The sequence below is a fragment of the Equus asinus genome, chromosome 2 (genome assembly GCF_041296235.1).
Source record: "Equus asinus isolate D_3611 breed Donkey chromosome 2, EquAss-T2T_v2, whole genome shotgun sequence".
In the NCBI taxonomy this organism is placed as follows: Eukaryota; Metazoa; Chordata; class Mammalia; order Perissodactyla; family Equidae; genus Equus; species Equus asinus.
In genome coordinates this window covers 31,399,583-31,425,805 of record NC_091791.1, presented here as the reverse complement: position 1 = coordinate 31,425,805, position 26,223 = coordinate 31,399,583, and the positions used below count along the sequence as shown (strand labels likewise).

Below are 26,223 nucleotides of genomic sequence, written 5' to 3'. Positions count from 1 at the left end.
TATCTGCCTCTTCCAAGAGAATGAAAACTCCACAAGGTCTGTCTTGCTCGCCATTATTTTCTCAGTACCCAGCACAATGCCTGGTACATAGTATGAACCAAAATACATCCTATTGAAGGATTGAATCACCTGCGGAACTTTAAAAAAGGCCCACCTATCCTAAAATATGATTTTCTATAAATCTCCCTTCTCTGAATCTCCCAGCCACAATATGGGATGGGGTGGGGGTGAGGGGAGTAGTGGGGCTGGCATCCATATGTTGTAAAAGCCACCCAAAGGATTCACCTCCATTCTTCTTCCCAAACTCAATCAAGTGGATCCTTTAAAGCATTTTACCAGAAGTGTGACATGATTAAATTTGCCGTTTGCATAAATGGGCCTGATGGCAGTAGAGAAGACTGGATAGAGTTACTGAGGTCCAGAGACCAGTAAGGAAGCTGATGCAGTAATCAGATAAGAAATGATGCGAGCCTGAGTCAAAACACTAGCAGTGGGTATGAAGAGAGAACAGATTGAAGAGTTACTCGGGACATGGACTCTACGAGATTTGGTGACCATATGGACATGGGTGGAAGAGGAAGTGAGAGAGAAGGAGGAATCTAGGTTGAAGGTTGGAGTGAATATTAATGATTAGGGAGGACGGGATAGTTCACTTTTGAAGTTGCTGTATTTGAGATGCCTGTGGTACGTGAATGAAGAGAAATGTCTAGGAAGTTGGGAATACGAACTATGAGATCAGGAGAGAAGGGGCAGGAGTGTCCCCTCCCCCACTCCACTACCTGGAACTCTGGAGAACACCAATATTTAAGACGGGAGTTAGGAAAAGAATTCTTGAAGGAGACTGAGAAGAATGACCTGAAAGGAGGAAGGGAAACCTGCATAGTGTTAGAAAATAATGTCCTACAGCGTCAAATGGTGCCTAAACCTTAAGTTAGAGGACTGGAAAATACCTCCAAAGAATTTGGCAACAAGGACACTGATGGCAAAAACGGCATTTTCTGCAGGGGCAGAAGCTGCAATACAGAGGACAAAGGAGGAAGCGGGGACAGTGAGTTTAGACTACCCTATTCAAGAAACTTGGCTGTGAAGAGAAGGGGGATGGTCTGACTGCGTGACATGTAAAGACATTTGAGCACGTTTCTAGCTGAGGGGAAGTGGGGCGGGTTGAGCAAGAGAGCGTAAACATCTTCCCACCCTCGCCACTTTGCCAGGAACCCTCCCCCCCCCGCCCCCGCAACGTGACCGAGAGGCAGCTCGCTGGGCCTAGGCCTGGCGCAAACTACAGCCCCCAGAAGGCCCCGCGGCGACGGGGGCGGAGCCGAGGCCTGACGCGCGCTCCAGCGGCGCGAGCGGAAGAGCAAGACCTTGGAGGCGGCGGCGGAAGCCGAGAGCGACGGCGCCCCTGGTAACGAGCAGCCCCGTGTCCCTGTCCTTCCCTTCCTTCGTGCCCCAAGCTGGGCTCCTCGCCTCCACGTCTCCCCTTACCCCTCGGACTAGAGTTCCTTTCCCCCTTTGTTTGTTACCGGTATTTTTTCCTCACGTGACTTGCGGGGCGGGCCCCCGCCTGGGGCGGGGGTTACTGGGAAGCTTCCGCCCTTCGACCCCTGCGGGTCCTGGGTTGCGGGGTACCTTCCCGAGGCCCTTTGCTCTCCCAGCGGCTGCGTGCCGGCTTTGGGCCCTAGCCCCAGATACTCCCTGCGGAGGGGACGTTCCTTTCCCGGGTTTCAACAGGTACTTAGCGGGTCCGTGGCGACCCCCCGGGGGTACGGGGCTGTGGGCCGCTGAGGCCGCCCCGAGACGACCCCGGGGCTGCTGCCTGATTCCCGGCCGCGAGCCTCTCGAGTGAGTCCGCTCCGCTGCCCGGAGCCCCGGGCTATGGGCTGGGAGTGAGCCGTCTATGCAGGGGGCTGTACTTCCTGGTTTTCTTGGGCCGCCCTCGGAAAACCCTAAGTCCGATGGTTAAAGTTTTGTTTATCAGTAAAGTCACCTCTCAGAGTTGAAGGAGTACAGGAGTTAGAGTCTGATGTCCTGGGAGGAGTCTCGGGTCTGCCACTTGCCGGACCTGTGATCTTTTGCAGCCCGTTTATCGCAGCCTCGGTTTCCCATCTGAAAAATGGGGACGGTAGCCTTTGGCCGGCCGGTCGGCCTGCCTTCCAGTTTTGTTGTAGGGTTCAGGAGAAGTAATAATGCGAGAAAGCATGTTTCAAATATAACCTCACTATTCTCCGGTCTCCATTCCGGGTCAGTTGACTTTTAAAACCACATTCGTGTCTTTATGTACTTGTCATAAACATGATCATGGTCGTTATGAAGGTCAGATGAGTTAATAAGTAGGGAGAAAGTGTCTTTGGAAACGAATGTGAGTCATACACATATTCTTATGCCGTGTTCCTGGTGAAGAGGTGACATAAGACCTCATCACCTGTAGAGTCAGTTTTAAACTTTATCTGGATTTTAAGATCCACCAGAATTTGGACACTTCCATCCCCTCAACACACACACACACCTGTCTACCCCCTGCTCTGTTAGAACCTTCAGCACCACAGATACGAGGATCTCAGAAAGCACTTAATGTTTCTCAGATAAACTCATGCCTGTCTCCAGCAGGTCGTACGTCTTTTTCACCTTTTCAGATACAGCTCGTGCTAAACCTCCCTGTGATTCTGACATAATCCTGCTAACTTTCTGTGTGTGTGCAAACTAGCTGAAATATTGGGGTTATTGTCACCTATTCTAGGTAAATGTGCTAGGAATCTGGGTTTCCTTATAGTTAGAATTCAGAATATAAGTAGCCAATATTCCATTTTGTTTTCTTTTCTGGCAGTTAAGCTCTGAGACTCTAAGCAGGTGGCTTTTTGTCTTTTTTCCCCCTTGTAGAGAATGGGGATTTTTACAATCAATTCTTTATGGGTTTGGAGGTGTAGTAATTAGGTAATCTTGTATTTATTCTGAAATCATTGGTTGACAAATCCTTGAACATGTTTCAGAAGACAAAAGAGAATGGCAATAAGTGAATTAGTTTAATGTACCAAGTTGAACAAATTTGAGTTCAAATTCTGGTGCTGTGACTTTTAGCAAATTAGTTGACCTCTTTCAACCTGTTTACTAATCTTTAAAATGGGGATAATTTACCTCACAAGGTGTCTATAAGGATTAAGTCAGATGTGAATATAAGGAGTCTTGTAGTGCCTAAAGTGAGTAAGTGCTCATTATTTTGTTGCTATTGTAATTGATGACTAGGATGATGGTAAAAAATGATGATGATAATTTTAGATAAAGTATTTTCTTGAGATTCCATTTTTTTTGTTTGTAAAATGAGGATAGTTATCTTTAACCCATAAACTTAAAAAAGATACTGTAGAGGTTCTCACATTGTAGAGTTTTGTGGTTTTTTTAGCAATTGCATTTTATATAAAGATTATATTATGCTGTTTTTCACTTTTGGAGGTTTCCAAAATGCTGTTGTGCAAAGATCATTGTTGAGATGTGCTGTTGGACTAGTACTTCATTTGTAACCTGAGGTGAGACTGCTGTTTTCCATCTGCACTTTATAGCTTGTAGCAGAACAATTATCTATGTTTATGACTTAAGTATTGACTAGGACATAGTTTTATAGAGCGTTTTTTTGTCCTCCCCTGCATGGTTTTTTTAAGCCAGACTATTTGACTCTAAAAGTTTAGCCTAGTGGGTAGGGTCCTTATAGAAGACTTGGTGACCCTCATATTTTTCTTTTTTTTTTTTTGTGATGAAGATTAGCCCAGAGATAACTGTTGCCAGTCTTCCTCTTTTTGCTCAGGAAGATTGGCCCTGAGCTAACATCTGTGCCCATCTTCCTCAATTTTGTATGTAGGACGCTGCCACAACATGGCTTGATGAGCAGTGCATAGGTCCGTGCCCAGGATGTGAATCTGTGAACCCTGGGCCTCCGAAGTGGAGCATGTGGACTTAACCACTATGTTGGTCCCATGACCCTCATTTTTTGAAGATGGAAACCTAGTGATTGGTGCTGATAGTGGCGTTGGTGTATGTGTATCGGCAAGGACTGAGAGTTTAGAGAAAGCAAAGAGGAAAACCTAATAGAGAACACTGCTTTGTTGATCAAAGCAAAGTCTTAGGGTTAAGAATTAAAATATACTATTTTTCATTCCTTCAAATGCTGTATTGACTACAAGATGTCTGCAGATTCAGATGTTTAGGAAATGTTTCCTTTACTCTCTTTTTTAAATTTTATTTTATTGAAGTCATACTAGTTTATAACTGTGAAATTTTGGATGTACATTATTATTTGTCAGTCACCATTTATTTATTTATTTAATTCATTTTTTTTGAGGAAGATTAGCCCTGAGCTAACATCTGCCACCAATCTTCCTCTTTTTGCTGAGGAAGACTGGCCCTGAGCTGACATCCGTGCCCATCTTCCTCTACTTTATATGTGGGATGCCTACCACAGCATGGCTTGCCAAGTGGTGCCATGTCCGCACCTGGGATCCGAACCTGTGAACCCCGGACCACCAAAGTGGAATGAGTGCACTTAACCGCTGTGCCCCCGGACTGGCCCCTGTCCGTCACTATTTATATGTGCCTCTTTGCCCCTTATGCCCACCCCCAACCCCCTTCCCCTCTGGTAACCACTAATCTTTTCTCTTTGTGCATGTGTTTGTTTGTCTTCCACATATGTGTGAAATCATACAGTGTTTGTTTTTCTCTGGCTTATTTTGCTTAGCATAATACCCTCAAGTTCCATCCATGTTGTTGCAAATGGGATGATTTTGTCTTTTTTTATGGCTGTCGTTTACTTCTCTTTTTTGACGTGGAATCCCTTGGCTTTGCTTTACTGTTTTAATGCTTACCTTTAGTTATGAATCAGTGAGGTAACTGTTTTTAATACAAACTTGTATACAAAACTATGACAACAGAGAGTCACTTGCATTACAATCTACTTTGTATGCTATAATGTGTTATTTTTTCCTTTGTGTTTTAAACACTTTTGTTCCTCGACCATTTTTTACTTAAAAGAAGTTTTTGGAAGGTACGCTCATTCCCAGCGGTAGCATCTAAGTGTGCCTAGTGGATACTCAGTTAGTAATGACTGTGCTGAATAGTTCTGAAGAGGAATATTTTGTTGATTGTTCTGGAGAGACTGTATTGTATAGTGGAGATAACCTAACCTTTGGAGTCAAGGTTTGAATCCAGGCTCTGCTACTTACTAGTTTTGTCACTTTGGTTTGTATAATCATTCTGAGTTCATTTTCTCAGCATTTGTAAAACAAATAAAATCCACTGATAATCTCACCTCTCAGATGAAGCTAGTTTAAGGTCCATAATTTCTTATCCATGGTTCCGAAATTCCAACTGTTGTGAAAGTGGAAAGTTTGTAGGAAGTTTGTGGCAGACTCACTTGGCGGCACAATCCAGTCTGCACTGATGTAAGGTGGTTTGTAGTCTTTATCATACCTAGTATAACTAGTCATACTTTTTTCCACAGACATATTAGTGTGTTTAATTACAGAGTGTTGACCCAGACCCTGGTTGGAATATTTTGTAACATATAGAATATCTACCATATTAACTTTTCTAAAATCTGAGAAAAAATTCAGAATTCTGAAACCTATCTGGCCCCAAGAGTTTTTGATAAAGGGATTTTGGAGTGGAATTAAAAACTTAGGAAAAGATGAGTTTATTAGCCTATTTTGGTGGTTCTAGACTTTTTCTTCACAAGAATCTTCCCAGAACTTCTGCGCCTTCATTGCATATTTTCATTTTAGGAGAAGACCCAGAAAGAAAAGAAATAGTCTTGATTTGTTTATATGATTGGTAATTCTCTGCAACCATCCCAAATAATTGTCTCAAAGTCAGCATGCTCATCTTTCTATACATGCAATTCCCGGTGACAGTTTAGGCCTCTTGACTCTTCTAGTGTGAGAACCAATGATTTATTAAGTACTGAAGTGAACAAGCCCCAGGAGCCATGTAGCTCTTGGTTTTTGCCACCAATATTGTCAATATGACATTGCTATTCCTTCCCTTTTTGCTGTGATGTTTCGTTTTTGTACTGTGCTGCTTGTTTGTTTCCTTGGGCAGCCTGAAACTTTTCTTTGCCTCTGACAGTTGAGTTCAAGGTTGAGGAATTTATCTTTGACTTCATGATGTCATATAATTTTAATTTAAGTATTTCTTAATATTATAAATTCAAGACATGTTCGTTATGTAGGATTTGAAAATATAGCTATATTTTCACCACTTGGAAGTGACTGTTTTCCCTGTGTGTGGTATTAATGTAATATACACACACTCTCTCTCTTAAATTGGAATCTCTTACTATTGTATGTACATTTTGTATCTTGCTTTCTTAAAAAAAAATAACATGTTTATTAATAGTGTCTATCACTCTTTCAGGAACATAGCATGAATTATATTACTGGGCAGTGATCTTTAAATTTATATTTACTTTGGTTGGGAACCTAGGGGACTAGGGTTCAAATTCTGGTTTTGCCATTGCCAGACTGAAAACTAGGGTAAGTTAGAGGATATCTCTGGGCTTCCATTTTGTCCGCTGTCAAATGAACCTTCCAAGGTATTTGACAGAATAATCTGATGAAAGTTAACCCTCTCCTTAGAAAATCACTCATACACAAAAGAAGTCCCAGTTTGGTCAGTTTTTGAGGTTCTTCCAGTTCTACTCCTGGATGATCTCTCTGTAGAGGAATGCAAAATGCAGAGTATCTATGTGAGGTTATTTAGGTTTCATGGAAGAGGACGATCATGAAGGAAGTGAGAATAATAAATTGAGTAGAAAGAACAGAAAAAAATTCTACACAGGGAGTAGTTAGAAGCAAAAGAGAGTACAACATGTGAACTGAACAAGACAAAAAGGAAACGTTAACAGTACTGCACAAATGGTATGATTTTTACTGATGATGAGTAGGAAAGAGATGTGATTTGTTGGGTTTATATGTGTGTAGGGATAATGAAGAAGAATTAATGGAAGGCTTTGAAAGCTAGCCTGAAGAACTTAGATTTGATCCTATAGGTAACAGTACTTCTGTTGAAAGTCATATGATGAAAGGAGAGTTTGAAAGGTTGTACTGGCAATTTTGTGTGATAACCTCAAGTAGGGAGTGGCTGGAGAGTATTTCAATAGTACAGTCATAGAATAATGTGGAAATAGAAAACGTGATAGCTCTTGTGGAGGAAGAACAATTAGGGTGGGGTTAGAAGAGCTGGAAGAATCAGAATACCTCAAAGTTTTGAGCCTGGCATGTCAAGTGTATTGTGGTACCATTAATAGTTACGTTGGGAAGGGATCTCAGATGGATCTAGGGAGAACGATAATGAGTTCAATTGCTAATATGAGTTTTAGGTATTAGATAATTTAAATGGTAGTTTAAAAATCTCATGCTTTAAAAATAAAGAACTTAGTAAATGAATGCTGTTCCTTTTAAAGTAATCCATTTTTGAGGCAATGCATTTATTCTAGCAAATTGATATTCTTTGGAATTTGTCTTTTGGAACTGCTTTCAGAACCAGTAGAGCCATACAAGAAAACTAATCTCATTACTTGGTGGTCATATCCTTTGTCCCCAGAACAGTGTTATCTTGCTTGATCACTCATCTTATTTACCATACTTGTTTCTAAGTGATACTTGGCAGTTTCTAAAAATTAGTCTTCAGAGGCATGAAATTTATCACCATAGAGGATATTTAAGTGACTATTGTGGTTGCTGAGGACAGCTTTGAAAAGTTTTAAGCTGTGATAGCATCTTTAGAATAAGGTGCTAGTGGGTACTGGTTAAGAGGGTGGGTTCTTGAGAGCCTGGGTTTGAATGATTTCTTTAGTACATTTGTTATGTGTCTGGAGCAAGTTATGTAACTTGTCTGGGTCTCAGTTTCCTTGTTGGTAAATGGGGATGGTGATAATACTGCCTATTTCATAGGATTGTTGTGAGGGTTAGCTCTTAGACCAATAGCTGGCAAATAGTAAGAGCTCAGTAAATATTAGCTATTTATTACCATCACAACAAACTACTGCTATTGCTATTACCACCACTTTGTTTATCTCTTTTGTTTGTTTTAAAAATCACTTACGTTCCTGTATAATTATGTCTCGTACAAGTGGAATGATAGACAGCTGGAGATGAAATTAGAGCTCAATCAGACCTATAGAGATGTGATTTTGTAGAATGTTTGGCCTAGAGCAGAAAAGACCAAGGATGGAATATTGGGGAATACTCGTAGGAAGGAAGTGGGAGGCAGAAAAAGAGTCAGCAAAGGAGCAGAGGGAGATTGTTTAGAGAAAGAAAGAAAACAAGGAGTGTATTTTAGTATAGAGGTTATATTCATTAGGGTTAGATTTCGTTGCAACCAAGTAAGAGAGACTTAAACATGATAGAAGTGTATTTTTCTCAATGTCAGGAATTCCAGAAGTAGTCTGGGACTGGTATTGTTTGTCATGGTGTTATGTCTCTCCATTGTGCATGGATTCTATTCTTTTCCAAAGTTACTTTAGGGTCTAAGATAGCTACTGGAGCTCCAGCCATTACATCCACATTCCAACCAGCAGAAAGGAGGAAGAGAGTAAGAACACATCTCCCTCCCTTTAAGGATACTTCCTGAAAGTTATATATACCACTTTTGTTCATATTCCATTGATAAAACTTAGTCACAGAGCCATACTCCTGCTAGAGAACTTGGGGAATATAGACTGTTTTGAATGGTCAGTGCCTGGGTATAAAGAACAGAAATAGTGAGGATGATCCAAATGTAGCTAGATGAAGAATAAAGGGTAGATAACAGAGTTAATTGTCTTTAGGACAGTTTAATTAATTATTGGTAATCCCTGATAGAGTTTCTGTACTTAGGAAACTATGAGTGTAAAACTACTTTTGTCAAATTGTGTCAATAGTACTTTGTTTTTAGAGTCTAATACCTTCATGAATCCTTGCTTAATTAGAATTATCAGTCTCATAAAGAAAAATATTATGTGTATATATGTATGTGTATGTGTGTGTATACATATATCCTCATTTAATATTAGTGTTGGCCAAAATTACTTCACATGGCAACAGTGTGCAGTAAAATTGATGGTAAATAAGTTTCTGCTATCTTTTTTTGTTGTTTTAAGCCTATAATTTTACCTAGCCTTCCATCCACTCTCCAATTTGGTTGTTTTGGCCAATGTTTTTAATCCATCTCTGTCCTTTTATATTACTGCTCTCTCTCACTGCTGTTAATTGTACTTCCCAAAATAGATAAATGAGCAAATTTAATTAAATGTGTTATTTGCACTTTCTTGATCATTAATGAATTTGTAAGTAAGGTCAGACCTACAGTCTTCCTAGTATTACAATTACTTAAATCTCTCCACTCAATTGTTAATTTGCTTTAACATTTTTTATTTTTAAAGCTCTTCTGTATGTTGTATGTTTATGCTCTTTCAGTATTGGTAATATGAGGGTCTTCCAACAAAAAGGGGAGAACTTTTACCCTAGGATTTTTTGTCCCTTTCAGTTGAAAATGTTTTATTTATATATTCTTGAATGATGAAGAGTATATTTAAGATAAGATGTTCATATGTTGCTGTTTTTCATATTTTATCAGCAGATCTATAGTTTAAAATAGACAGTTTAAACAGTCAAATAGTAAAAAAGTGGTTTATAACAAAAATATAGTGAGTAGTTTTTGTCCCACCCTTTCCCATTCTCTCTAGTCCTTTCCCTAAAGGTAACCACTTTCAACTCCTTAAGCTGTTTCTCCTGGCATTTACATATCTCCATATTTTTTTTTTCTGAGGAAGATTAGCTCTGAGCTAACATCTGTGCCAGTCTTCTTCTATTTTGTATGTGGGTTGCCGCCACAGCATGGCTGAAGAGTGGTGTAGGTCTGTTCCTGGGATCAAACCCTTGGACCCGGGCCACTGAAATGGAGTGCGCCAAACTTAATCATTAGACCATGAGGCTGGCCCCTCCATATTTTTAAATAATATATGTGTAATGCTGTCTTTTGATTTACCAATTTGTTCATTATATATTGAGTTTCTATTATGAAAGAGAAAATTTTACTGTTTTTAAACCATTATGACCACTGCTACTCCTCCCCTAGCCTCCCAATTTACTTATATTACAATATTTGGTTAAATAAAATAGTTAATGCTGTGTTTACATTATTAAGCCTGTGCAAATTTTATTTGCTGATAATGTCTTAAATAGTAGCCTCTCAGTATACTTTTCCACAAGATCAGTCACAGTAGTCTATCAGTTCCAATTTTCTTTGTTTTTAAAGAAATTCTTGCACAAAAGAAGCCATCAACAAAACAAAAAGACAACTCACCAACTGGGAGAAAATATTTGCAAATCATATATCCAATAAAGAGTTAGTTTGCAAAATATATGAAGAACTCACACAACTGAACAACAAAAATGTGAACAACCTGATAAAAAAATGGGCAGAGGAGGGCCAGCCCTGGTGGCCTAGTGGTTAAATTCGGCATGCTCCGCTTTGCTGTTCCAGGTTTGGTTCCTGGGTGTGGACCTACTCCTCTGTCACTGGCCATACTGTGGCAGCAGCTCACATACAACAAAAGGAAGATTGGCAACAGATATTAGCTCAGGGTGAATCTTTCTCAGGGGAAAAAAAATGGTCAGAGGATATGAACAGACATTTTTCCAAAGATGTTCACATGGCCAACAGGCACATGAAAAGATGTTCACCATCACTAATTACTAAGGAAATGCAAATTAGAACTACAGTGAGATATCACCTTGCACCTGTCAGAATGGCTGTTATTAAAAAGTCAAGTGTTGGAGAAGATGTGGAGAAAAGGGAACCCTCTACATTGCTGGTGGGAATGCAAATTGGTGCAGTCATTATGGAAAACAGTATGGCGATTTCTTGAAAAATTAAAAATAGGAATACCATATGATCCAGCTATTCCACTTCTAGGTATTTATCCAAAGAACATGAAAACACTAATTTGAAAAGATATATGCACCCCTATGCTCACTGCAGGGTTATTCACAATAGGTAGGATTTGGAACCAGTCTAAGTGCCCATCAATGGATGAATGGATAAAGATGATGTGGTATATTATATACAATGGAATACTACTCAGCCATTAAAAAAAGACAAAATCGTGCCATTTGTGACAACACAGATGGACCTTGAGGGTATTATGCTAAGTGAAATTAAGTCAGACAGAGAAAGACAAATACTGTATGATTTTACTTGTATGTGGAAGATAAAAAAACAAACATATAGATATGGAGAACAGATTGGTGGTTAGGGGAAGGGGGAGGGGGGAGGGCAAAAAGGATAAAGGAGCACACACATATGTATAGTGATGGATGGAAACTAGACTTTTTGTGATGAACACGGTGCAGTCTATACAAAAGCTGAAATATAATGATGTACACCTGAAATTTACATAATGTTATAAACCAATGTGACCTCAATTGAAAAAAGAGATTCTTGGAAACTTCTCTTCTGGAGACCTTCATTGTCCTCCTTTCTGGGCCTGCTACCTGGGCCTTCTGCACAGTTCTGGAATGATTTCCCTTGTTGTCATCCTTAGACTTTTCTCTCCTTGTGGTTTTGATTCCCAGTGTTGTTGGAATTCTTTATCTTCCTCATTCTTCATTAACCCTTTTGCTCAGGTGGAGCACATCTTCTAGTAGTTGTGTCAGATTAAAAAGATGTCACTGTGGCAGAGAGCATGGGGATGATAGCCTTCAACATTCGTGTGTCAATTTGGATTGGTTGCCTTCTACTTTTAGTGCACAGTTATCCTGGAATCCCCATTCACCAATACTCCTTCACTTCTCTCTTGTGTTGGATATCCTGTTTTCCATATCCCATGTCTGTCTTTGTTTTATTTCCCTGTTTGGCGCCAAAGGATGATGAGACCATCACTCTCTGTCCAGAATATCTCATCACGTATAATTTCCCTAAACACACTGGATTGTTAATATTACATAGTGTTTTTGGGGAGTATGGAGTTCAGGGATTGGAAGATTTTAAGAGGTGGAAGTGGGTTAACATCATGTACAGAAGCATTTTATTTGGATGACGTTGTTGATTGGTTACTGCTCAGGGGTGTGTTTATTGGAGTGAATCTGTCCCTGATTACTTGGCTTGTGAAAGAGTAGCTGCTGAGGTAAGTTGTCATTATCAATTGAGTGGACTTAAAACTGGTTCTCCGGGCAGCTTTTTACCATGGCTACGAACAATCAGTCTTTTCCTGAATTTGCTCAATCTTCTAGTAATTTTCTAAGAAAGAGTACATGGGAGGTAATTTTTTGAGTCTTTCCATGTCAGAATGTCTCTGTTTTTGTTCTCACATTTGATTAACATAGTTTGGGTGAGTGTAAAATTCTAGATTAGAAATACTTTTCTTTAGAATTTTGAAGGCATAGTTTTTTTCTCGTTGTCTTCTGTTGCTGTTCGGAAGTAGTAAGCCAACATGAATCTTCTTTTGTTTGGACCTTCTTCTTGGAAACTTCTTGGATCTCTGCTTTGTCCCCAGTATTCTGAAATTTCACAGTGATGTGCCTTGGTGCATGTCTGTGTCTATTTTATGCTGTGCTGGGTATTTGTAGGTACCTGGAGGGCCCTTATATTGAGTTTTGCAGGGAGCTGGTGTGTGGGGATGGGGGTGGGAGCAGTAGAGCTTAGTGTTCAGTATGCTCACTTAATCACCCAGTTTTAAAGACCTTTGCACTTCTATTCAGCCCCCAAACTAGAGATCATCTGTTTTACATTCTGCAGAGATAACCTCAAGTCTTCTTTCAGGGAGGGGGAGGGGATATAAGGATCTAACTACGCCTCAAACAGCTTTCACCTGTTGCCCCTTCCCCACTTCACTTCCAGTTCCAGAGATGGTGCTGGTAGTTCCTGACCCTTGTGCGGGTTTCTGGTTATAAATTGGTTTGGGTCTCAGCTTTCTCTACTGCTGGATTTGTATTTGGCTCTCCAGGATCTGCTATAGAGTTAGCATTCATCTGTGTATGTTCCAATTTCTGAAGTTTTGTTACTTTTTCCTCCTCTTCTGCTCTCTCCATCCTTGTTGATTTATGTCTTGGAAAAAAAAAAAGACTGTACTGTTATTTTAGTAGGATTTTGGAAAGAAGCACAGTTGTATGTGTATGTCCATTCCACTCTCTTAACCCGCAAGACTGAAATGATTTGACAAACTAACTGGAATATTTTTATGTGAAATGATACCACATGATCATTTTAATTGTAATATATGAAAGGCAAAGTAACAGAATATGGTGCTCAAATACAGTGACTAAATGTAGGTCTGCAGAGAGGGGGGTACTGTGATAGAAAAGGAAGGATGTCATGGCTTCCTTGATTGTGGGCTAGCCCTTTAATTTCTAAAAGTAATTTTCAGAAAAAAACATAAAAACGATTCATCTTCATTATAAGGAAGCTAGCAAACTCCATTACTCAGAGCTAGCTGCTATTAACTTTTTAGTGTATATTTCCTAGTCTTTTCTCTTCATTTATCTGTGTATTTGTGCAAATATGTTTAAGTGGAATATACTATATGTATTATTTTGCTCCTCCCCATTTTTTTCCATCATGAAAGTATAAATCTCTTGAGTCAGGATGATTTTTTTGCACAGGATATAATGTTCTCCTTAACATCTAAAGCTACTATTTATTTGATTGCAGATTATGTGCCAGGTACTGTGCTAACATCTTTTTTCTGTTTACGTTGACATTATTTCACACTACAGAAAAGTTAGAAGAATGTACAGAAAGTTCACCCAGATACTCCAAATGTTAACACTTTACTACATTTCCTTTTTCTCTCTCTCTCTCTCTTTATCTCTCAATATTTATTTCTTGAATCGTTTGAGTAAGGTGCAGACTTATACCTAAATACTTGTATACGTATACCTGAATTTCCTGTATACCTAAATACTTCAGAGTGCATTTTCTAAAAATAAGGACATGCTTTTAGGTAACCACAGTACAGTTGTCAAAATCAGGAAATTAACATTGATTTAATATTATTATCGAATCTACAGACTTGGTCAAATTTCACCCATTGTCCCAATAATGTACTATTGTACAAGAGAAAATTTCACATCATAGAGTGCATTCATTTGTCATATCTGTTTAGTTTCCTTTAATCTGGAGCATTTCCTCAGTCTATCTTTGTTTTTTCCAGACATTGACATTTTTGAAGAGTGCAGGCCAATTATTTTGTATAATGCCTATGATCTGGGGTTATCTGATGTTTCCTCGTGATAGGATTCAGGTTATCTATTTCCCGCAAGAGTGCCACAGAAGTAATGTTACGCTTCTCAGGGCATCATGTCAGGAGGCACAGGATGCTGAAATACTCGTAATGTGATCTTGGATCACTTCATTAAGGAAGTGTCTGCCAGGTTTTCCAGTGTAAAGTTATTTTTCCTTTTGTAATTTTTTGGTGGTAAAATATACTTAAAAAAATTTACCATTTTAACCATTTTTAAGTGTACAGTTCGGTGGGATTAAGTACATTCACATTTTGTTTGTAATTTTGAGGTATTTTTGAAAAGATGCTTTGAGACTTTATAAATAATAGCCTATTACTCCTTGAACTTTTACTCAGTAATGTTAGTATCCGTTGGTGATTTCTGCCTGAATCATTTTCATGATTCCTAAATGGTGATTTTCTAATTCTCCTCATTGCTTCTGCACTTATTTATAATGATACTTTATTTCATTGTTTGTTTTGACACTGTCCTGGATTTGGCCAGCGGGAGCCCCTTCAAGCTGATTGTCTTCTTTTGGCCTGCAATTGTTATTGTTTGAGTACTTCCTAACTTTTTACCACAAGATGTTCTGGGCTCATCTTGCATTTTCCAAGCTTGATCCCTAGAATGAGTTATTTCTTCAAGGAGCTCTTGTCCTTTTAGCAGAGAATGGCCTTGTAAGCCAGGATCCAGACTCTAGGTGTCCTCATTGCAGCTGGGTGTCATTGCTTCTAGGCCCTCTCAGCAGGTGTCTAGGAAGTTGATGTGACGTGTGTGTGCGCACACATGTACGTCTTTGTCTACTGAAAGCGATGAGTTGATAGAGATACCTGTGATTACAGTCTAACACTACGGGGTTTATTCTGTCCTTCGTTCATTCTGTATTCACAGCTCCTTCCAACAGTGAGAACCCTAGCCCCATTATTCGTGTTTTTACTTATTGGCTCAATCCTAAATATCGAAAAATAGAATTGCTAACTCGTACCACTGTTTAAAAGATACCTAGTAAATAGAGTTCAATATTTGTCGATAGCTTTTTCCTTTAGCCTAAGGGCATATGGTCTGTCTTCACTGTCCAATAGGGTAGCCACTAACTACGTGAATTGAGATTTGTTGTAAGTGTAAAATATACACTAGATTTTGAAAACTTTGTATGAAATCAGGAATCTTAAGTATCTCAATAATTTTATGTTGATTTGGTATTGAAATATTTTAGATACATAAGATAGAATAAAATATATTAATAAAATTAATTTCACCTACTTTTACTTTATTTCAGTGTGGCCTCTAGAAAATATTAATTACATATGTGCCTCCCATTCTGTTTCTTTTGGACAGTGCTGATCCAAAAGCCATGTTCAGAGTTACTAGGGTTTGTTTTCTCTCCTCAGCATTCTTCCCTCCCTCATGTGGTTATTTAGTCATTTGAAATACAGGTCAGTTCTTTTTGTATTCTAACTTTTTCTCCTCATCCTATTCAATCTTATTTATTTTTGAATATGTGAAACATTAACATGGTTCCAAAAGTCAGAAATGTGTAAAAAATACATACTCAGAGCAGTGTCACCCATTTCTTCTGTCCTTTCCACCCTGTTTCCACCCACCCTCTGTAGGTAACCTATCTTATCATTCTTTGAATTATCCTTCCTGTGTGTTTTTCCTCCCAGGAATGAGGAGATACATGTATATTTTCTGATTTCCTCTTCTTTCTTAGATGAAAGGTAGCATGCTATAGATACTCTTTTGTACTTTGCTTTTTTCACTTAGCCCCATATATTTTGGAATCCATTCCACATCAGTTTATAAAGCTAGCCCTCTCCCTCTGTCTTTTCCTCCTACGGTTGCACAGTACTCTGTCGTAAGGGTGTTAACCATTCTCTTACGCTGTTTTCAATATTTTGCATTTACAAACAGTGCTGCAATGACTAATCTTGTCTATATATATTTTTGTTTGGGTAAATTCTTAAAATGGAACGATTGAGTCAGAACTTTAAAGGCATCTATATAGTTTTCTTAAAAATTGCTAAATGCCTTTCTTTGGGGTTGTACAAATTTGAATTCCCACCGGCAATGTAGGAAAGTGTTAGTTTCTCCACAGTGTCACCATCAGATTGTGTTGTTATACTTTTTAATTTTTGCTAACCTTATAGGTAAGAAATGGCACCTCAATATAGTTTTAATATTCATTTCTCATATTAGTAGTGAAGTTGAACATCTTTCCAAATGTATAAAGGTCATTTTAATATCTTTTTTTTGTGTGAATTGTATCTTTTAAAAAATTTTTCTGTCAGGTTTTTGGATTTTTTTCCTCCCTCAACTTTTAAGAGCTTTAAAAACTATATTAGGAATATTAGCTCTTTATAAGTGATATATGTTACAAATATTTTCTCCCAGTTTGTCAGTTGTCTTTTGACTTTGGAGTGTGTGTGTTTAGGCTTTTATTTATTTATTTATTTATTTTTTGGTGAAGAAGATTGACCCTGAGCTAACACCTCTTGCCAGTCTTTCTCTTTTTGCTTGAGGAAGATTGTCACTGAACTAACATCTGTGCCACCCTCCCTCTATTTTTTGTATGTGGGATGCTGCCACAGCATGGCTTGATGAGCAATGTGTAGGTCTGTGATCCAAAGCCATGAACCCCAGGCTCTCAAAACAGAGTCCGTGAACTTAACCACTATGCCACTGGGCCAGCCCCAGGCTTTTATTTTATGTAGTCCAGTTTTTCAGTCCTTTGTTGCATCTGAATTTTGGTTTATATTTAGAAAACCCTTCCCTTTACTCAGGTTAAAGAAGAGTTTACATAAGCTTTCTTCTAGTACTTGTATGATTTTAGTTGTTAGATTTGGATCCCTGATAACATTTGGATTTTTTTTTAATGAATATTGTGAGTTAATCTTTTTCCAAATGCTAATTAGTTGTTCCAGCATATTTTCTTTAAAAAGTACAGTTTTGCCCGAGTGTTTTGCGATGCCACCTTTGTCATATAGTAAGTTTCCATTGACTTTGTTTCTGGACTTTGTTTTCTTTTGCCCTGGTCTGTCTGATCCTGCGCTGTTTATCACACTGTCGTAGTTAGAGATGCTTGATACTGTTTGAGGGGCTAGCTTTTCACATTTTTAATGTTTTGTTGGCTATTCTTATACTTGTTTATTTTTCTGTTGTTGAACTTTACTATCAGCTCTCTGTTTCCATTAAAAAAACTTACTCATATTGAGATTTTTGTTGAGATCACATTAACTTTATAAGTTAGGGAGAACTAACATCTTTATCATGTTGATTTGTGTTGAGTTTTCTATCCAAGAACAAGGAACATCTTTCCATTTGTTCAGATCTACTTTTGTGTCTTTCAGGAATGTTTTAAAGTTTTCTTTATATTGATTTTGTACACTTCTTGTTAAATTCTCCATTTTTGAAAAAGTTATACTTTTTTAGATCTTTATATCAATATTTACAGCTACATTATTTTTTAAAATATCTTTATTGTTCTCCATAGTATAATATACCATAATTTATTTAATCTGGCCCATATAGATGGACATTAAAGTTGTTTATAAGTTTTCACTATTATAAATGGTTATGGAATAAGTATCCTTGTAGAATTCAGTTATTTCCTTATGATAAATTCTTTGAAGGAGAATTACCTGGTCCAAAGGCCCTTTGATCTATAAAAGATTTTGAAATATTGTTAAAATGCTTTCTATATTAATAAAATGTATACCTCTGCTAACAATGTGTGAGCCCTATTCAGTCTACATTCACCAAAAGAGTTGCTCTTTTTTTAATCTTTGCCAGTTTGATGGGCAAAAAAAGAGTGTATTTACTTTGCAGTTCTTTGCTGACTGATGTGATTTAATTTTTCTTTGTTAACTGATGAGATTTATTTATTTATTTATTTATTTGCTGAAGAAGATTAGCCCTGAGCTAACTTCTATTGCCAATTTTTCTCTTTTATTTGCTTGAGGAAGATTAGCCCTGAGCTAACATCTGTGCCAGTCTTCCTCTATTATTTGTATTCGGGGCACTGCCACAGCATGGCTAATTAGCGGTGCGTAGGTCTACGCCCGGGATCCGAGCCTGTGAACCCTGGCCCCTGAAGCAGAGCACGTGAACTTAACCACTACGCTACCAGGCCAGCCCCAAGATAAGGTTTATTTTTTATCTGTGTGTTCAACCATCTATTCAGCATATTCTTATTGAGCATCCACCATGTGCCATCCTATAAGTTAGAACTACAGTAATGACTGGAAGTTGAACATCTTTTTCTGTTTTTGATCATCTGTATTATTTTGTTTCTTATCTCATTTTTAGTGACAGTCAATAGGCATTTCATTCTCCTCAGACTAGTTCTCAGAGGACTGAGAATGAGAGAAGATGACATTTCCGTATTCTTTTTTGTTGATTAGCCTCTAAAAAGTATTTTTGTGTCTTTATTTTCATTGCACATTCTATGGTAAATCACTGTGTTAAACTCTTAGTATCATGAAGTGAGATAATGAAAGTTGAATGCACAGACAGGTGTCAAAGAAGTGATAACTACATATTTTTATAAAAATAACTTTTATTATTATTATTTTCCAGGTGAGGCTGCTGTCCATCAGAAGGGAGCTTTTGTACCATTTGCCTTCAGACAGTCTATCTGCATGTTCTAGAGTTTTATTATTCAAAAAATAAATGTCGCTTATTTGGTAAGTCAGTTAACTATACTTATGCATATTTTATAGAAATATTGTTTATGTATTCTAAATGTTTGCTTATATTTTCTTCCTTCAGTGTCATTTTATTTTGTAACTCGTATGTAAAACAAGTTTGAAAGTGGCAATTTCCTGAAAGACTTAGGGTCTTTTAAAGGTTTTCTTGCTTCTAGTCACTGACTGTCTTAATTTTGGTGTTTGTTATAGAGAGAACAGGAGCTGATTAAATATTGAAATTAATTCTCAAACTTGGATTACTAGCTTTGCTCTGTTCAGTCTCTTGCCTCTGTAAAAACGGAGAATTAACATTCTTCCTGTCAAGCTCTAGCTTCCCTATTGTTCACATAGGGAGCAGCAAAGATGCATGGTTATTGTAGGGGTTTGATGAACTGGTTTAGGAAGAATAGATGGTCAGTGAATCCTCAGTAAAGCATAACAAAGCAGAATGAATAATGCCATCGAAGAACTTGGAAATGAAAGATAATTAGCTATCTAGTAAAACTGATTTTAATTTTTTTTCCTTAAAGATTGGCACCTGATCTAATAACTGTTGCTAATCTTCTTTTTTCTTTTTGCTTTTTCTCCCCAAATCCCTCCAGGATATAGTTGTATATTTTAGTTGTGGGTCCTTCTAGTTGTGGCATGTGGGACGCCGCCTCAACATGGCCTGATGAGTGGTGCCACGTCCGCACCCAGGATGAGAACTGGTGAAACCCTGGGCTGCTGAAGCGGAGCGTGCAAACTTAACTGCTCGGCCATGGGGCTGGCCCCCTGATTTTAATTTTTTTTTTTTTAAGATTTTATTTTTTTTCCTTTTTCTCCCCAAAGCCCCCCAGTACATAGTTGTGTATTCTTCGTTGTGGGTCCTTCTAGTTGTAGCATGTGGGACGCTGCCTCAGCGTGGTTTGATGAGCAGTGCCATGTCCACATCCAGGATTCAAACCAATGAAACACTGGGCCGCCTGCAGCGGAGTCCGTGAACTAAACCACTTGGCCATGGGGCCAGCCCCTGATTTTTTAATACTACTCTATAGGTGTTTATTTTCAATTAAAATTTTTTTTCCAAGAAGACGTAGTAAGTTGATAGGACCTGCTATTTTGTGAGAGATTTTTCTTACCTGCATCCTCTGATGATATTTTCAGTTTATTCCAGCTTCTGGCTCTCATGTGTAACCAGTGGCAACTGGGAGGCTGATGTGTAGGGTGAAGGCTTTACTGGTAACGAGAGAATCAGTAACAGCAACTGTCAAGATAATTGTACTTGTGTGCTGCTGAAACACACGGCAAAAGTTGGGTGATAACTTAATAAAATGATACTGATGATTTGCAGAATTGTCTTTTAAATGGTTTTGCACAGCAAGGCATGGTGAGACATAAATGTTGATGTGGAGAGCTGAGCTTAAACAATGTCGTCTCAGATAGACTCTAAGGATGAGGAGCTATAGGCACGGAAAAAAGGAGAAAGATTCTTTTTGATAGTCTCTTTGCTTTTGTTAGCATCAGAAGCTGACTTCAGATGTTTGCTAGATAGGATGTGTGGCTCGTTTAAGTGGAGGCATGGGGTTTCATCGTACATAGCTCTGAAATGACCCAGCTCTCAGAGCAAACCAAAGTGAATTTTAATCTTGGTTATTTAAAATCTCCTTGTGCCTGTCTTATTAGAAGTATTATTTTTTAAGAAGAAAGTAATTTGCAACTGGCTATAAAGAGTGACATTGTGTCCGGGAAAATGCTGTACTAATACTCTGTGCTGTCCCACAAGAGTGCTTCTCAAGTCCCCAAACGTAGTGCTGACAATCTGTGACAGCCTGTTGAGTGTTGGGCAGCATTTTGGGAAGGTGGACAGCAGAATGAGGTGGTTGTGTGTAAGTTTTAGAGGGGATGGGGAGGGGAAGAGATGAGAGAGGAGCAGAGCAACTTAGTTCTGTGGGCAATTCAGATGGAAGCTATTCTCGTTAGCTCTGCTAAATATGAAATAAACAGCTAGAGTGTGTGTGTGGGTTTTGGTAGGGTAGAAATAGTGTGTTTCACTTTTCTTTTCAAGGTGTTAGTATTTTATTCTCTCGTCAAAACTGTAAGGTTAAATGTTATATTGATGAGGGTATGGATTGGATAGATTTAAAAGTTTTGAAGAGAGTAGCAATATCATTTCATGCCAGGAAATGAGACTATAAAAGTCAGAGTAATGGGGATTGGGCTTATCTTTTCCAGGAATTATTGCACTGGTATAAGGCCATTTACCATATCTGGATCCAGAATGACTAGGCCTTTATCTCAGACAAAGCCTTTATCCTGTTGTTTATTTATTTATTAGATTTTGTACACACATATACACATACCACCAGATGGTATTATTTCAGAAACAATTGGCCAACTATAGCCATCTTCATCGGACCTCAAGGCATGAGTTTCTGGATATTATTTGGATTGTGGAGTAGAATTTAATGCGGGGCAAACTTTGGTTCTATTCTTTCTCTGATTATGATTATACCTAGTAAATGTATTTGGTTACTCCCCTAGGCGTAATGTCTAATTCTGAATATGAGATTAGATTTGGGGCACATTGTTTTAGAGCCTCTCTCTCTTGTTGGTCCTATTCCTTGTTTTTGGTTAATATGTTACAGCTTGGTCATTGATACCATTGGATTAAGTAAGCATAAGAGAGATGTCAGTCTTTAGATTGTGTGCTATCTCAGTGCCTCTACACTGATGATGCATATTAAAAAAGATGCCAGAGGTAAATGAAAGGGCAAATGGGGTAAGGGAAGACACTGTAATAGTATCACTTTTCAGGAGTTGTCTGTAAGGTCTAGATTCAACTTTTCATTGCTTAGGATATCACATGCCTAAACCTAGTGCTGAAGGTCCTCCAGGCTGAAAACAGTCCTTCTGACCGAATATTCCACTATTTCCCTACATTGAACCCTTGCCTCTAGCTAGACTAGTTTTTACAACTATCTCGAAAATAACACTTTTTGACATACTCCCTCTTCATATGTTCAAGGCGTGCTTTCTGCTTGGAGTGTCTTCCTTGAGTTCTCTCTCTCAATGCCAGCTTCCAAAGGCCGAGTTCTAATTCCACCTACTTTATGACGTCTTCTTCAACCATTCCAGGCCCTTGGTGATATGTCTCTTCTCTGTGTTGTTATCATTTACTGCTTTTCTCTTTATTTGGCATTTATATACTACTTTAAAACAACTTAAAGAAAATCTTCTTATTTTCCCAAATAGAGACAACTTAAAGGGGAGGCTACGTTATTCATGTGGTTCAAACCATTTTATTACTTGTAGGCTTAGTTTACATCCTCCACTGCCTCTAGCATAGATCTCAGTACAATATGTGCACTTAGTAAATATTTGTTTGACTGTGAGAAAATGCCATTACCTACTGTTAGCTTTTACCAGTCTTCAACATTTATCTTTCTTTTTGTATTATAAGAATAATAGATTAGAATGCAGTTTAAGTACCTGAGCATGTTTGTTCAGTAGATTATTCTTCTTTGAAAGGCTTCTGTAGCACTCGGTATAGGCTTCCTGATCCTTAAAGGAGCATTGTGCTAAAGATATTATTATATTCTAAGGTAAGCATTTGTTATTCTTGAAACTTTAATTAGGTAAACTTTCAATCTGCATATGTAAGAAGCTCTTATTTATTAATTATCTAATACTTTCTTTGCTTGCTTTAAAGTGTTTCTTACCAGCCACATTGGCCTTCACACCAGCTAATGTAGCTACAATGCGGAAGATGAGGTACATACGGGGTTGTAACTCTCTCTCTAACATAGGGACTCCACCTCCTTTACAGCTGTTCTCTTTTGTTGCTATTGCACTTTGGTGTTTTTTGTTTTTAAACTATTCTCTGCTATGTTTTATTTTACCCCATTTTTTAGAAGGCATGTATTCTGTAGTAGTTAAGTGCAGGAACTTTGAAATCCTAACCAACAGTTGCAATCTGTGAGATCTTAAGTAACTTAAGTTTCAGATTTCTCATCTGTAAAATTGAGCTAATAGCTACCTCTTAATATGTAGTTGGGATCAAATGAGGTAATATATGTAAGACACTTGGCACAGATTACGCCTAGTGGCCTCTATTTTCAAAATTTACTCAATGGTTTATTAGCCTTAGTCTGTGAATCCTAAATGGCAAAAAAGATGAAGTTTAATGGATGTCTAGTTTGAGGCTTAGCCCCAAAGCCTAATGCATTCCAGCTCTTCTGTTGTCAACTATAGGATATCCCTGTAACCCAGGATAGATCCAGGAGAGGAACTAATTTCAAATAAGTCTAGAAGCACAAACAACCTCCAGATATGTAGTGAGGGAAATAAGTTTTAGGAGGGAGTTTTTCCCTTCTTGCTTTCCCCCTTACTGCCAGGCACATATGCAGAGTAGGAAGCAGGCTTTTTTCTCTCTTCTTACATATTATATTGCTATTGTTCAGTTATATTAAAGCTTTGGTCTGACTCCCTTTTGAGGTGGTCAATAATAGGTGTTAACATTAAACTTGGAAGAGTTAAGTTGGTGAACCATGGCGTTACCATATCAGTGGAGTGTGAGAGAGACTAAGCTGCGGACTGTTTCCTGATCTTAGAAAGCGTGAAATCAGTTGGTGCTGATGCATGGCGACTACAGCCAGTGGAGTGTAAGATAAGTTGGGGGCAGGAATTGTGTCATGTTGCAAGAAAGACATTTTCAAGCCATAATTTATGTATTTTGGGGCTCCCATGATCCTGACGGAATCATGTATTTTGTATCTTTCATAGTCTTGATACTCAGATTTTTCATGAACTGTTTCTTGAACTGTTCTGCAGTCTGTATTCTTTGTCTAACTGCATGCAGAGAGGCAAAGGCTGTAAATGTCCAAGGCAGACTAATATTGAAATACTGTAACTATTAAATTCTGTTTAAGATTAAATCTGAAAATACCACCTGCAGTAGGTATTTGATGTGCCGAGTTTCTTTTGTTTTTAGACTCAGATTTGAAAGTGTACTCTACATTCTGCTTTGGAGCTTCCTCCAGTCTAAGAATTGTGTTACTTAGTTCACTGGTCGTTGTTCCCATGTTCACATGTGCCTCTGGAGAAAAGGAAGTATGTGGAGAAGGATAATGTTTTCAAATGGTTGGGGGAGTAGATGGGAAGAAGTATAGAGATTATTTTTATGGGGAATAGAAGAGAGGGAGTTCCTCTCCTGACACCTGGTGAGGTTCTTCACCATATGGCTTTGAGGGTGAGGCAAGGTGAATGAGGAAGTTTCAGAGACGATAGTGAATTATTATTGTCAGCACTTTCAAGTCTGGAAGGTTATTGGGAATAGACATGCCATGAAATCATTAAAGTTCTTTCATTCTTATCCTAGTTCATTTTATTTTACTATAGTCATTTTTGAGCTCTCTTTGGTTGCCTTGCATTTATACAGATTCTAAGCAAATTGTGAATATTTATTAAATTAATACATTATTGTGAGAGACCATCCTGCTGACTATCAGGCAGTCAGGTGTAGTAGTTACATGCAGGGACTTTGAAATCTTAACTAACGCCTAGAAGCTGTATGATCTTGAGTTATTTAAGCCTCTGATTTCTCATCTGTAAACTTGGGATAATAATGGCTACTTCCTAGTATAGTTGGAATCAAATGAGATAATATACATACAACATTTAGCACAGTTCCTGCCACATCATAGGCACTCATTAAATGGCAGCTGCTTATTTTTTCCTCTTTCTCTTCCTCTGCTACTACTGTTGGTACTACTCTACCACTACTTCAGTTTTGCTTGTAGGGCCTAAACCTTAATGAAACGGAAAACATAATTAGACGTGGTTCACAGCAGCAGATTTTGAAAAAGGTCATTGTTCTCTTAGGCATTGCTTAATGCATCTTTCTTAACCAAAGAGAAACACTATAAAAAGACTTTTTTTTAATGAAAGGAAGGGATCTTTGTGTTGGCTTAAGATAGCCTTGCAAATGAGTATAAAAATTGGTTATTATTATTATTATTTTAGAGACCGGCCTCGTGGCCAAGTGGTTAAGTTCACGCACTCCGCTTTGATGGTCCAGGGTTTTCCCAGTTCGGATCCTGGGGGACATGGCACTGCTCATCAAGCCATGCTGAGGGGGCATCCCACATAGCACAACCAGAAGGACCTACAGCTAGAATACACAACTACTTACTGGGGGGCCTTGGGGAAAAGTAGAAGAAAAAAAGAAGGTTGGCATCAGATGTTAGCTCAGGTGCCAATCTTTAAAAAAAAAAAAAAATTGATTATAACATATTTGGTTAATGCAAGTAAAACAGCCTTTCTATGAACTTAGGGAGTATATAGGAATAAAATAAGAGTTCACATAATTGTCGTTCCTTATTATTTTTCTGAGGAAGTGCCTTTTTTGGAATTCTTAGGAGAAGTGTTTTGTTTGGTGCTACGAATAGTTGTAGTAGAGTTCTTGTTCAGTGTATGAGGCACATTTTTATAGGAATGGGATGGAAAAGTCATCCTGATCATTTATACTAATGGAGATGAACATTGGTGTGGATAATATGTTTGGCTTTGATGTGCATTATGTGATTATTTCTGTAGCACAATTAACTTCCTGATTAAACTTTGCTTAGCTAGTATATCCTGAGTATACAATAGTTGTCTTTTATCTGTGTGGCGTATGTTCCAGGGCCCCCAGTGGATGCCTAAAACCACGGATAGTACCAAACTTTATATGTACTATGTTTTTTCCTATACCTACATACCTATGATAAAACTTAATTTCTAAATTAGGCACAATAAGAAATTAATGACACTTTGGAACTGTTATTAAATAAAAATAAAGGTTTACTTGGACATAAGCACTGCGATACTGAGACAGTCAATCTGATAACCAAGTGGGCTACTAAGTGACTAATGGGCAGATAGCGTAAACAGCATGAATATGCTGGACAAAGGGATGATTCACATCCTGGGTGGGAGAGAGTGGGACTGCATGAGATTTCATCATGCGACTTAGAATGGCTGCAGTTTAAAACTTAGGAATTGTTTATTTCTAGAGTTTTCCATCTAATACTTTTTTTTTTTTTCCCATCTAATACTTTAGGAATGCTCTGTTGGCCATGGGTAACTGAAACTGCAGAAAGCAAAACCATGGATAAAGGGGGAGTACTGTATATCGGTGGAAAACTGGTTAAGGCAGCCGTGATGGTGATAAAACCACTACTTTAGTTGATAGGAGATCTGAGTTCTGGTCTCAGTTCCCACTTAGATAGCTGTAAGTCTTAGATAAATTCCGTAACCAATTTCCTCATCTT

The 26,223-nt window shown here is 38.2% G+C and overlaps 1 protein-coding gene across 7 annotated transcripts in view; it reads left to right on the top strand.

Moving 5' to 3' along the window:
* Positions 1-1,275: 1,275 nt before the first annotated feature.
* The window catches only part of R3HCC1L (R3H domain and coiled-coil containing 1 like), a 95,186-nt gene continuing 70,238 nt past the window's right edge, over positions 1,276-26,223 (top strand). Inside the window, exons 1-4 of one of the 7 annotated variants that reach the window (XM_070485678.1) lie at positions 1,351-1,405; positions 3,448-3,521; positions 4,335-4,560; positions 18,822-18,928. The gene's annotated coding sequence lies outside the window, so the exon portion shown is untranslated. Of the gene's footprint in view, positions 1,843-3,447; positions 3,522-4,334; positions 4,561-18,821; positions 18,929-26,223 lie in introns of all 7 variants that reach the window. The other 6 variants (XM_070485674.1, XM_070485694.1, XM_070485687.1 and 3 more) reach the window with 6 other exon arrangements.